Raw genomic sequence first — 13,672 nt, 5'->3', positions numbered from 1 at the left:
ATAAAAAGAATGTGGGTGCATCAGTGGAATAGAGGGCTGTGTAGTGCTGGAACGGGAACAGGGGAAGGGGCTAATTCAGTAAAGAATAATGACTATCGTGCAGGTGGGGGAACTCTCCCTACAATAATCCTACATTCCCCTCAACAGGGAGGATGATGGAATATGTGCTAAGACATGAGCAAATAACTTCCACGATATTAGAGGGAGTTGGGGATGGCAAACACTGTCAGAGAAGATACATATTGGAACACATCCAACAAGTAACTGAGGATTTAGAGTGCAAGTGGTACTCTGAACTGAAATATTGGCCACATCACACCAATCAGAAGAAGAGCATTTAATGAAACGTGCTACTCCAGCTCATTCTCTGGAATCAGGCTACACCATTAACAACATAACAAACAATTTGGAAACCTTACAAATTATGTCTAAAAGCTAAATTTAATAGGCAAAAACGTACTTAATTTGAAACCAGGTCATCTAAAAATAGGCTGCAGAATATTCTGTGGGAGAAGTATTACTATTTGGTCGAATGATTGATGGAAGATAAACCGATAAATTGAGCTAAGCATAACTTGCTCTTAGATTTTTTTCTACAACAAAATTGTATTATTATTGGAAAATTGTTATTAGCATCAGCTCTCTGTGGTGAAATTTTACTATAGATTTTTGACCTGTTTTCTGAACCTAAATCAAATGCTTTAGTCTATGCTTGTTATGAGATTAACACATCAAAATTTGCAAGTGAAACATGTTTAAATTATTGGTACCAATCCTTGTCAATTTATTCCACAGATATACAACCATGAAAGAAAGAGGGTTGTTAGGAAAAAGTTGTTAGAGAGGATTGAAAGGGAGTATGATACAATGTTGGTGGTAGCTACTGATGCTCTGTATGTAATATGATACTTTTTATGGATAAGAATGGATGAAATGAATCAGATAATAAGTCACATACATTTCCACAATGCTGTATTTTGGCAGTCAAAAAATTTAATGAGAGATGTTGACTTACATACACTCCTGTTTTTGTACTTTGCAGTCTTACTCCGAATGCATCTATTTTTATGAACCCTTGCGTGGATTCTGACAATCTCACGCTCATTGCGCCAATTTTTGTGAAGCCTTGCATGGATTCTGACAGTAGCCTTACTATTTACACACATTTGTTCTCTACATTCACAAGATGCTTGTCCATGGTTTTCGCACTGTCCTATGTTTTCGGCTTCGGTATTTGAGGAGGAGGAGCATAGTGGGGATTACAACGTAACTCTTAATTTCTCTCCGATGTAAAACGTTTCAAATGTTACAAAGCCTCTTACAAATTAACACTTTCATTCACAGAGAACCTTTCAGGCTTGGAAATTGCTATGGGACACTCTCTTTTGATAGCTAAACCCTCATAATGAAATCCATGTAATATAGGTGGATTTCTTATTTATTGTTATAAGTGACATAATGTTGGAAATCAGGAAGTGGTTCACTTGAAACACATTAACCAAATCTATGGTAATTCTAATTGATGAGTTTCATAAATGATCAAGATATTACACAAAACTCATATTCATATATCAAAACTAATAACAAGAGTACCTGAACTGGAATTGAGGCATGTAAAACACAATTGTTTATTTGCAACAATCTGGCATGCAAATCTGCATTCCCCTTTTTTTAGCAATTCCTTAGGCCATGTGACACTTTTTTCTGCATATAAAACAGCCGTAACTCTTGTTGGACCTAAATCAAGTATCACTGGAGTGTCATCTGTTGCTGCTACAATAAATCAATAAACTGATATGCAGATGAATCTTAAGCATGTTCAGCAGGTATCAGGTTGATCTGACTGGTAAAGTGGTGCAGACACACCTGTGCAGTTCTAATAGGACATGCGCATGACATCCACACTGATTCAGTACAACAAAAGTAGTGATCCGAGAAAGATAGCTTCTTTGGCAAAGAAATATGATAAAATATTCGGCAGATTTTTGTCAGATTTCAAGATGGTGGATAACAACTTGTTATTATGCACTGCAGCTGCTAGTATGACAATTGCATTGTGTGTCTATTTGGAAGAAAAGCTGCAGAAAAAAAGGAAACATACTTGGATGTAGTCATAGGTATTACATTAAAATAGAAAAAGCATTCAGCAAAATTTGTCACGAGAGATGCAAGTGGAGGACATCAAGTCTTATATACAAATTACTTACAAATGGATTACAATGTATTTCAATATTTGCTCAGTTAAGTGGCATCTCATAATACAAAACACAATACTCTCTCGAGAAATGCTGTACCTGCAGAAGATGGGAAAACTGTGACACTAGGATTTCTTGATACAGGAGAGAGCTACTATTACTTACAACAAAGCACTCAAACATCCTATTGTACATTAACCAAAATAATTCCAGAAACGTGTGAAGCAATTTATAAAGCACTGAAGGGAGACTATGTAAAGGTAAATAAATGTTTAGTACACCTGTATGTGCAATAAGAACTATTTTTATTTTTGAATAATTTAATTAATGGAATTAGTGTTCCAACAACTACAAAATTAATAAAAAGTATGAAACCGATGAAGCACTTTTTTAACTTGTGGCATCCAGAGTTCAAAAGTACACAGGGTAGAATGGAAAGCTAAGGAAGAATCTTTTATTTTAGTGTTACCACATCCTCTATTCCAGCTTGCTGAAAAGCTGCCTGGATGTTCCCAGATGTAGAGGTGAATGGCTATAGCTGTGATTGTGGACATATTGCCTGCAGCATATTCCACCTGGCCATCAACACAAAATTAATAGAATTCACTGTGCCCATTGCTCACCCTTCCACTTTAGTCGAAGCTTGTGTGTGTGTGTGTGTGTGTGTGTGTGTGTGTGTGTGTGTGTGTGTGTGTGTGTGTGCGCGCGAACAGAATGATTTTTATGATCAAATCCACAGAGAGTCATAGATTTGATCATATTTATTTGATGACAGGCGAGATTAGACAAAGTTCCCTGACATATCAACTTTGACAAAGAAATATGGTAGTGTAATACTGGCCTAACTTGTAGCACCAATGTGAGCTGTTCCAGTGGCATAATCTGCCTTATCTTGGTAGTGCTGTACAGCACGTCGGTACAGAGCTGGAGATGGCACTCATGGCTACTGACTGGGAGCACATTGGAATATTGGGAGATGGTGTTACACCAGGAGTGGTCTGCACCTCAACATGACTGGGAAAGTGCGGGCAGGGGGGGGGGAGGGGGGGGGGGGAGGGGGGGGGGGATATTAGTGATGTACACAAGGCAGGTGTGGGACCACATAAGGTCGGATACCTGTTGTTTTGGGTGGGAGGACTATGCCTTTTCCTAGGGTAAATCATGACAACGGGCTCACCTCCCTTAAAAGTATCTCACAACCAGTTTATGAGATTTCTTCAGTTGTACACGAAAGATAGATTCTACCACACAGGAGTGGAAAAACACCACAAAAATTTTCTCAGAACATCTATTCTTGATCAGAACGTGCAGTCTATTAAAACTAAAGTACATCAGCTTGAAGTTTTATTACACTCTTTGAATGGAATAGTGAAATGCATTACACAGCAGTGATGTAGAAACAATGAAATACAGCGTATAGTGCTGTCGTCATATGAATGTGCAACTCACTACTGCAGAATTATCTCAAAAAGTGGGGCATCATGTATTTATATCAGAGGTGGTGTAAATTTTAAAACTGGAGAAGATCTGATCACAATTTGTATAGGTAAACATTTGGAACTGGCAGCTGCTAAACCAACAAGGCTAGACGTCCATAAGAAATTAATCATTATGTGCATGTTCCACCCACTTAGGGATAATGTGGTCTGTTTCCTCAACAAATTAATTGAAGGCTTGTAAAGAGTCACAGCCTCCAAAACTAATAATATGTGGATACATTAACATTAACACTTTTCGAGACAATGCCCATGTATCTTTTTGACACTGCGTATGCCAGTATACACGTGGGAATCCGTCGCTATCTCAAAAGTATTAAACAAGGTGTTGAGGGTGAAATTAATAATAACTTCTAAAACATTCTGAACACTTTTAGCATGGCAAAAATGGTAAATGCAGCTACTAGAGTATCAAAAAGTTTTGCGCCGATCTTAGACCACGTACATACAGATATTGAGGGAAAATTGTAAAGTATTTATAAAATATCTTGGTGTGTGTAATTATTACTGTTAAATAATGAAGTTAAAGACAGACTTGATAAAACCCACAAAACTGCAATCCTTCTAAAGAACCTTCTTGTGACATAAAATACATACTTTCCTAGGGCATTGTCAAATCGAACCTGGGATGACATGTACATGGAAAAACAATGTACATACCAGGTTCTCTAAATTCTACATACTATTTTAATTAATTTTCGAGGATACATTTCCAAAAATATCCACTTCAACAGTGGCAGCTAAGGAAAATAGATTGGATAACTGTGGGTTTTAGAAAGTTCACCACAACATTTAAATTTTCCAGTTGTTTACAAAGGCACTACACTAATCCACAGTGTAATGTGACAGAATGGGATAACATTAATAAGCACACACAATACCCAACTCAACCACGGACAATACAACAGCCGCATAATTTGCTTGCATGCTATGTGCACCAATCAATTTTGTATAGTCATGGTTTTATCACCGTTTGAACATCAATTTTATATGTACTTCATATTTATGTAGTTCTCAATCACCTATCCAATATCATTACACACACTACGAGTAAATTACACAGTATTCCTGCTATTGTGAATACATTTACATATCTAATATTGGATCATAATGGTTTTCCGCACACAAATTAATGCATAAAATTGAGCACAATTTACACACAGATATCAAAAATACATTAGCAACTAATTGCCTGCCGTAATCCCGAAGTAATTTAGGTATTTTTTAAAAAACACTGTAATAAAGCAATTCAGTTTACTTTCTCACAACACTTTTGATCCATTCTGTAATTATATTATTACAAAAAATACTTCACAATTTAGTCATTTATGTCATCTGTAGATTTTGAAAACCTTTAAATTATAATTGTAACTTAAGCAAAATTATATTTTAATTGATTTTAATTTTGATGTTTTTCTAGTGATTTTTTTTTTTTACTTTGTATGTATTGAGCCCTTGCTCCACCTATCAATCTGGTTCAGTCAGTATACAGCTGTAGAGAGACAGTAGCAGTGCTGAATCTTGGCAGTCTATTGACAGTTACAGATTTCTGTAAGTTTTCAAGATGGTGCCATATTGTTTTTTCCCAGCATAAAGCTGGCAACACTGATACAATGCGACAGTTTAGTGCACCTAACTTGCTTTGTTGTTTTTGTTTTTGAAGCCAAAGAAACAAACATTATGCAAAATGTTTGCAGCTTATAAAGTTAAAAGATCACATCTAATATAAAAACAGATCCAAGGACCTATAGCCTTGTACAACTAACAACAACAAGATAAATATATCCACAGGAAATCTGGACTTGTGAATCTATATTATATTTAGGGGCTTGAATTAATGCTATTTAAAATTGACTATAAGTACAGCAGATTTCTACAGATCACAACTTGTTCAAGAAACAGGCTCAATATTTACCTGAAGTGGCTTATGAAAATAGCAGAAATTCTAAACAGGGACTACTGGACTGAATCCCAGATCATCCTGAATGATAATGTACTAAGCAGTTCACAACCCAAACTTCAAATTGTTATCACTAGTCAAACACTCCACAAGTGTCTAGGAACTATGTGATGTACTGGTGTATAAATCATGCAGATGCTGTTACAGAGGCTTTTTGTACTTGGCAGCTTGATATTTTATTAACATCAACAGTTTTTAAGTGCCGTGTAAGTTCTTTGGGCTCTGTCCCACTGGGTACCTCCTAAGTTTTTTCACTTGTTGCTCCTTGATTCTGCTATCACGTGGGATGGCAATGTCGATGGTCCACACTTTCTTTCTCTCCACAACTGTGAAGTTTGATGTACCTTCTTGTAACATTCCATCTCTCTGAAACTAAAGTTCCCACAGTAATTTTGGTGCTCATTTTCGACACCTCTTTCTGGATTATGAATTCCCCAGTTCTTTGCCACTGGTGGATGGTGATTTTGGCATAAATTCCGGAGGATTATATGAAGGGGATCAACTGAAATCTGTGTCCATCCTACTCCCACAACATCCCTTGTTTGTCAGCACTGATGCCACCTCCCTCTATACCAGCATCTGCCTGCCGCTGAAACTTTCCGCAGTTAGTGTGCATCTGATTCCGAACCTTTAACATCATTCCTGCTCACGTTAACCAACTTTATTCTTACCAACAACTACTTTACCGTTGAGAGGCAAGCATACAAACAGAGGGGCACAGCCACAGGGACCGGAATTGCTCCTCCCTACGCCAACCTTTTCATGGATCCTTTCCTGGATTCCATATGCCTTCAGCCCCTGGTTCTGTTTAGACATATTGACGACATCTTTGCCATATAGGTTCATTATGAGACTGGCCTGTTAACATTCTTGGAATCTCTAAATATATTCTCCCAATTAAATTTCACATTGTCCTTACAGCAAAAATAAAAAATATCCATTTGGGTGTTGTTGGTTGGTTCAATTTAGTTTGGTACTGTCCAGTACTATTTCACTTGCATCCTGTACCGTGTGTCATAATGTTCTGTTAAAGGATTACCTCTTTTTTTATGACTCTGGCTTGTAGGTAATTCTGGTCACCAAGTAGAATTTTGGGGACCAACTATGCTGTGCCATGCTCGTGTGGATTTCTCCAAAGCGTCTTCTCTGCTGCAGGAAATTGCTAAAGCTTTCCGGTTAATGACTTACACCAAATTATCAAATAACAACTGAACACATACTTTCACTTTCAACCATTCTTTACCAGATGTTTGTTGCATAACTGCATTTAAAATTCAGTTCATTAACATGACACAAATGCATTTCTTCTCTCTGAGAACTCCAACAAGAGCGCTGACCATCTAACAGTAATACAAATGATTTCTTACATTGCAATCAAAAAAACATCAATTTTTTTCTGCTAAGAGATGCCATTTATTCTGCACACGTCTTCTGGGTCCATGGATTGCATATAAGATGCCCAGCAAGTAGTCAGCATTCTCCTGGCTTCCACAAACTCCACATACATCTTTCTTCAAATACGCTCTCTGAAGAAACAGATATGGTACGCGAAGTAGGTCTGTCGATATTTGACCCCCTACTTTACTTAAACATCACGAACATCTTTAGCTGATCTTTATGATCTGGATTGAGGGTGAGGACACCCAATCCACATTGCTCCAGAACCTCAACACCCTTCTCCCATTAGTTTCACATGGTCCTACTCAACCCATCAAGCCACCTTCTTCAATGTTGACCTCCTTCACAAAAATAGCTCCACTTCGACAGCTGCCACCCATTCCATACCAAAAAAAACGGCCTTCCATACAGGCTAACCTCCCACAGCTGTCACATCTGCAGTGACGAGCGGTCCCTCTCAAATATACCAAGGGTCTCACAGAGGCCTCTACAGATCGTAATTATCCTCACAACCTTGTACAAAAATAGATCTCCCATACCTTATCTCTACAGTCACCAACTGTCTGTCAAATTGCGACCGTCCAGCCACAGAGGAGCATTCCCCTCGTGGATCAGTACCACCCAGGACTGAAACAACCGTGCAAAATTTCCACCAGGGTTTCAACTACCTCTCGTCGTGCCCAGGAATGAGAAATGTCCTACCCATTATCATTCCCATCCCTCTGTCCTCCTCTGTGGTATTCTGCCACCCACCAAAACTACACAACATCCTCGTCCATCTCTACACAACCCCTGCTCCCGACCCCTTGACCAAGCAGTGGTGCAGTGATTAGGACACTGGACTCACATTCGGGAGGATGACGGTTCAATTCCGCGTCTGGCCATCCTGATTTAGGTTTTCCGTGATTTCCCTAAATCACTCCAGACAAATGCTGGGATGGTTCCTTCGAAAGGGCACGGCCAACTTCCTTCCCCATCCTCCCCTAATCCAATTAGACCAATAACCTCGCTGTTTGGTCTCCTCACCCACACAACCCCCCCCCCCCCCCCAAACCCCTTGCCTCATGGCTCAGATCCCTGTAATAGACCTAGACGTAAGACCTGTCCCATACATCCTCCCACCACCACCTACTCCAGTCCGGTCACAAGCATCACCCACCCCATCAAAGGCAGGTTGGTTGGTTGGTTGGTTGGTTCTTTAGAGCCCAAAACTGCTAAGGTCATATGTGCCCCTATCATAACGTAAGAAAAAACAGTACTAAATAAAAGCCTGAAGTGAAAAAGGTAAAACCCAATCATGCAACTTTAAAAAATGGAGCAGCTAAGGACAAGGAAGTCCCTAGGGAAAATTTCTCAAAATATCGTTGAGATAGTGGAGGTCCCGGCGAGGAGGGGTGGGAGGGGGTGATCAAATTTGTATCGAAAGGTCGCTGCAGTGAATAAAAAGTAAGACGCTATCGAGAGAATGTGTATTACCCACTAAAACATCTGATAAAATAAATGGCAAACTCAGGCATAAATGTAAACAGTTAAAAAATGGGCACCAGATAAGAAAGTGGCGACCTGTCAAGGGTTGAGAGCAGTAGGCACAGAGTTGGGCAGGGTCACAACTTAATAAATGATGGTGACTAAAACGACAGTGCCCTATATGAAGCCAGGCTAAAATGACCTCCTTGCAACGTGAGGGCTGAGAGGAAGTCTACAACACTATTGGGAGAGGTTTAATGTCCAGGAGTTTGTTCCCCTGGAGAGAAGACCACTGTGCATTCCAAAGTGAAACTACACGCCGCCAAACTGTGACATGAAGATCATCCGAGGGAACAGAATGATTAGCAGGTCGAGGGAAAAGAGGGGCAGCCTTGGCAGCAGCAACAACAGCCTCGTTTCCTGATGTGACCAGGAACCACAGGAACACCACATTGGCTACCCCCACCATAAGTTATTGGAGGCAGACTTGGATCCATTGTACTAAAGGGTGGACTGAGTACAGCCTGTGAAGGCTCTGAAGAGCACAGAGAGAATCTGAGCAGATGACACAATTTGGAAGCACATGTTGCCGGATGTACTGGGTGGCCAGATATAGGACGTAGTGTTCCACAGTAAAAATCAAGCACTGGTCCAGAAGGTGATACTGAAAAGGATCATCGCCAAATCCCACGTGTCTCCTGTTCAGTCCACTGCTGTGGCCGCCCCGGGTACTGACTGCACTGAGGTTGACCACTCACCAGTGGTTGAGTGGGAGATCATTCCAAAGTCTGTAAAGCAGCGAAAAACTTCCGAGGGGCCGATCGTAGGGCCTACCCAGTTCGTTTGGCAAACATGTTTCTGGCGTTATCTGTGGCTGATGATGTCTTGGAGCTGGATGCAGTCACCCACCCTTTCCCAGAGGAAGCTTCTCAGCCCGCAAGATCTGAGCGTTCACAGAGGGTGGGTTTGCTGGTAGTTGGGAGCTCCAACGTTAGGGGCGTAATGGGGCCCCTTAGGAACATGGTTGCCAAGGAGGGGAAGGAAGCCAGTATGCACTCCATGGGAGTCATTCCAGATGTGTAAAGGCTGCTTCCGGATGCCATGAAGAGTACAGGGTGCAGCCAACAGCAGGTGGTGGCTCATGTCGGTACTAGTGACGTATGTCGCTTTGGATTGGAGGAGATCCTCTTTGGTTTTGGGCGGCTAGCGGAAATGGTAAAGGCTGCTAGTCTTGCTTGCGAGATTAAGGCGGAGCTCACCATCTGGAGCATCATCGATAGAGCCGACTGTGGTCCTTTGGTGCAGAGCCGAGTGGAGGGTCTGAATCAGAGGCTCAGGCAGTTCTGCAACCGTGTAGGCTGCAGATTCCTTGACATGTGCCATCAAGTGGGGGGTTTCCAGGTTCCCTTTAATAGGTCAGGAGTCCACTACACACAGGAAGTGGCTGCACGGGTAGCGGAGGCTGTGTGGGAGGGAATGGGCTCTTTTTTAGGTTAGAGGGCCTCAGGGAACCACAGAAAGGGCATCCGTCTAAAAGGGGAAAGGTAAAACACAGTAAGTTTGTTGTAGAAATGATCAGTATTGTAGTTGAAAATTGTCATAGCTTTGTTGGGAAAGAACCATAGCTCCAAGCCCTAATAGAAAGCACTGAAACTCAAATAGTTGTAGGTACAGAAATCTGGCTAAAGCTCAAAATAGGCTCAGCAGAAAATTTTTCTAACAATCTAACAGTGTTCAGAAAGGATAGATTACATACAATTGGTGGTGGCCTTGTAGTGAAACCGAAGTAGATAGTACCTGCAAAATAGTATGGGTAGAGGTTATACTTGACAATCGGACTAAACTATTAATTGGGTCGTTTTACTGGCCCCTGACTCAGAAGATACAGTTGCTGAACAGTTCAAAGAAAACTTGAGTCTCATTTCAAATAGGTACCCCTCTCATACAATTATAGTCGGTGGTGACTTTAACCTACCCTCAATATGCTGGAAAAATTATATGTTTAAAGCCAGCGACAGGCATAAAACATCATCCGAAATTGTACTGAATGCTTCCTCAGAAAATTATTTTGAACAATTAGTACATGAACTCACTCGAAGCATAAATGGTTGCGAAAGCATACTTGACCTCTTAGCAACAAATAATCCTGGACAAATAGTGAGTATCACGACAAATACAGGAATTACCGACAAGGCAGTAGCTGCTAGGCTGAATACTGCAATTCCTACAACCATCAAAAAGAAACGCAAACTACATCTATTTAAAAAAGCTGAAAAAATGTTCTTAACACCTTTTTAAGAAACAAGCTCCAGCCCTTCTGAAATGATCACGTAAGTGTGGAAAAGTTATGGAATGATTTCAAAGAGATAGAATCGATTGCAATTGAGAGATATATATCACGTAAATTAATAAGTGATGGTACTGATCCCCCATGGTATACAAAATGGGTCAGATCGCTGTTGCAGAAGCAGCGAAAAAAACATGCCAAATTTAAAAGAACGCAAAATCTCCCCAAGACTGGCAAAGTTTTGCAGAAGTTCGAAATGTAGCGCGTACTTCAATGTGCGATGCTTTCAATAATTTCCACAACGAAACTCTGTCTCGAAATCTGGCAGAAACCCCAAAGAGGTTCTGGTCATACATAAAGCACACCAGTGGCAAGACGCAATCAATACCTTCACTGCGCGATAACAACAGTGAGGTCACTGATAACAGTGCCACTAAAGCAGAGTTATTAAACACAATATTCTGAAACTTCTTCACCAAAGAAGATGAAGTAAATATTCCTGAATTCCAATCAAGAACAACTGCCAAGAAGAGAAACATAGAAATAGATATCCTCGGTGTCCCAAAGCAGCTTAAATCACTTAGTAAAAGCAAGGCTTCCGGTCCAGATTGCATACCAGTCAGGTTCCTCTCAGAGTATGCTGATAAAATAGCTCCATATTTAGCAATTATATACAACTGCTCGCTCACAGAAAGATCCGCACCTAAAAAGACTGGAAAATTGCTCAAGTCACATCAATACCCAAAAAGGGAAGTAGGAGTAATCCATTGAATTGCAGGCCCGTATCACTAACGTCAATTTGCAGTAGGGTTTTGGAACATATACTGTATTCGAACATTAAGAAATACGTCGAAGAAAATGGTTTACTGACACGTAGTCAGCACGGATTCAGAAAATATTGTTCTTGCAAAACACAACTAGCTCTTTATACTCATGAAGTAATGAGTGCTATCGACAGGGGATGTCAAATTGATTCCATATTTTTAGATTTCCAGAAGGTTTTGACACCGTTCCTCACAAGCATCTTCTAACCAAACTGCATGCCTATGGAATATTGCCTCAGTTGTGTGACTGGATTCATGATTTCCTGTCAGAAAGGTCACAGTTCGTAGTAATAGACGAAAAGTCATTGAGTAAAACAGAAATAACATCCAGCGTTCCCCAAGGAAGTGTTATAGGCCCTCTATTGTTCCTGATCTATATTAATGACATAGGAGACAATATCAGTAGCCCTCTTAGATTATTTGCAGATGATACTGTCATTTACAGTCTCGTAAAGTCATCAGATGACCAAAATTAATTGCAAAATGATTTAGATAAGATATCTGTGTGGTGCAAAAAGTGGCAACTGAACCTGAATAAAGAAAAGTGTGAAGTTATCCACATGAGTACTAAAAGAAATCCACTAAATTTCGATTACACGGTAAGTCACACAGACTTAGGGATTACCATTACAAATACCCTAAATTGGAACAATCACATAGGTAATGTTGTGGGTAGAGCCAACCAAAGACTGCGATTCTTTGGCAGAACACTTAGAAGGTGCAACAGGTCTACTACGGAGACTGCTTATATCATGCTTGTCCACCCTATTCTGGAGTATTGCTGTGCAGTGTGAGATCCACATCAGATGGGACTGACGGATGGCATCAAAAAAGTACAAAGAAGGGCAGCTCGTTTTGTGTCATCGTGAAGTAGGGGAGATAGTGCCACAGACATGATATGTGAATTGGAGTGGCAATTATTAAAACAAAGGTGCTTTTCTTTGCAACGGGATCTTCTCATGAAATTTCAATCACCAGTTTTCTCCTCCGATTGCGAAAACATTCTGTTGGCACTCATCTACACAGGGAGAAACGATCATCATGATAAAACAAGAGAAATCACGGCTCGCACAGAAAAATTTAAGTGCTCATTTTTCCTGTGCGCCGTTCGAGAGTGGAACAGTAGAGAGACAGCTTGAAGGTGGTTCATTAAACCCTCTGCCAGGCACTTTACTGTGAATAGCAGAGTAATCACATAGCTGTAGATGTTGATGTAGATGTAGACACTGCCCCCAAACTGGTTGTGAAGTGTGAGAAAATCGTTGCGATACACCAGGCCAGGAGTAGGGTCCTTAGCAAGTGAATGGAGTCCAAAATGAACACTTACCTCGGCACAAAGCCAGGGCAGTGAAGAACTCGTACCCATGGCGAATGCGGCAGGAAGTGTAAAGCAAAGCTGTCGAAGCAGCAAATGAGAGTGAACTCCAAGAGGCAACAGAGAAGACACGCACAGCCCATACTAGCAGTCAAGGGAATCGTCAAACAAGGGAGCATAGGATGGACGACCAGGCACAGAAGACAGACGGCTCGCGTAACGACTGAGGAGAACGTGCCACTGGTAGGACATCGGTAAGTCAGCAGCCTCAGCATAAGGACTCTCAACAGACAAGTATAGTAGGCACCAGTGGCAATTGGAGGGTGTTAAGACGACATAAGATAGACGGATGTGGGGATGAATATATGATACATTCATAATCCAGTTTCGAATGGACAAGGGACCAGTATAAGTAGGGGATGACGGTGTGGTCCACTGCCCACGAGGTACAGCATAAAACACTAGCACATTGAGGGAGAGAGTACAGCAAACTACCAGGTATGAGATGTGAGAAGACCAACAGTTTCCTGTCAAACATAGCCCCAAGAAATTCGTAGTTTCAACAAATGGAAGAAGGACGGGGTCATGAAATAGGGACAGAGGAAGAATCTCCCAGTGCCACCAAAAGTTCATACAGACAGTCTTCTCAATGGAAAAGCAGAAGCCAATGAAATTGAGACTGCGATGCGCTTTAGTAAGCCAATCATAGCTGACGTCAGGTGATCCCGTC

The 13,672-nt window shown here is 40.9% G+C and overlaps 1 protein-coding gene across 1 annotated transcript in view; it reads right to left on the bottom strand.

Annotated features, from left to right (window-relative positions):
* LOC126481229 (ATP-dependent DNA helicase DDX11) overlaps positions 1-13,672 on the bottom strand; it is a 164,943-nt gene that overhangs the window by 118,667 nt on the left and 32,604 nt on the right. The gene's annotated exons all lie outside the window — the stretch shown is intronic.

This window comes from Schistocerca serialis, chromosome 5, assembly GCF_023864345.2.
Source record: "Schistocerca serialis cubense isolate TAMUIC-IGC-003099 chromosome 5, iqSchSeri2.2, whole genome shotgun sequence".
NCBI lineage: Eukaryota > Metazoa > Arthropoda > Insecta > Orthoptera > Acrididae > Schistocerca > Schistocerca serialis.
This window is presented reverse-complemented; position numbering and strand designations above follow the sequence as displayed.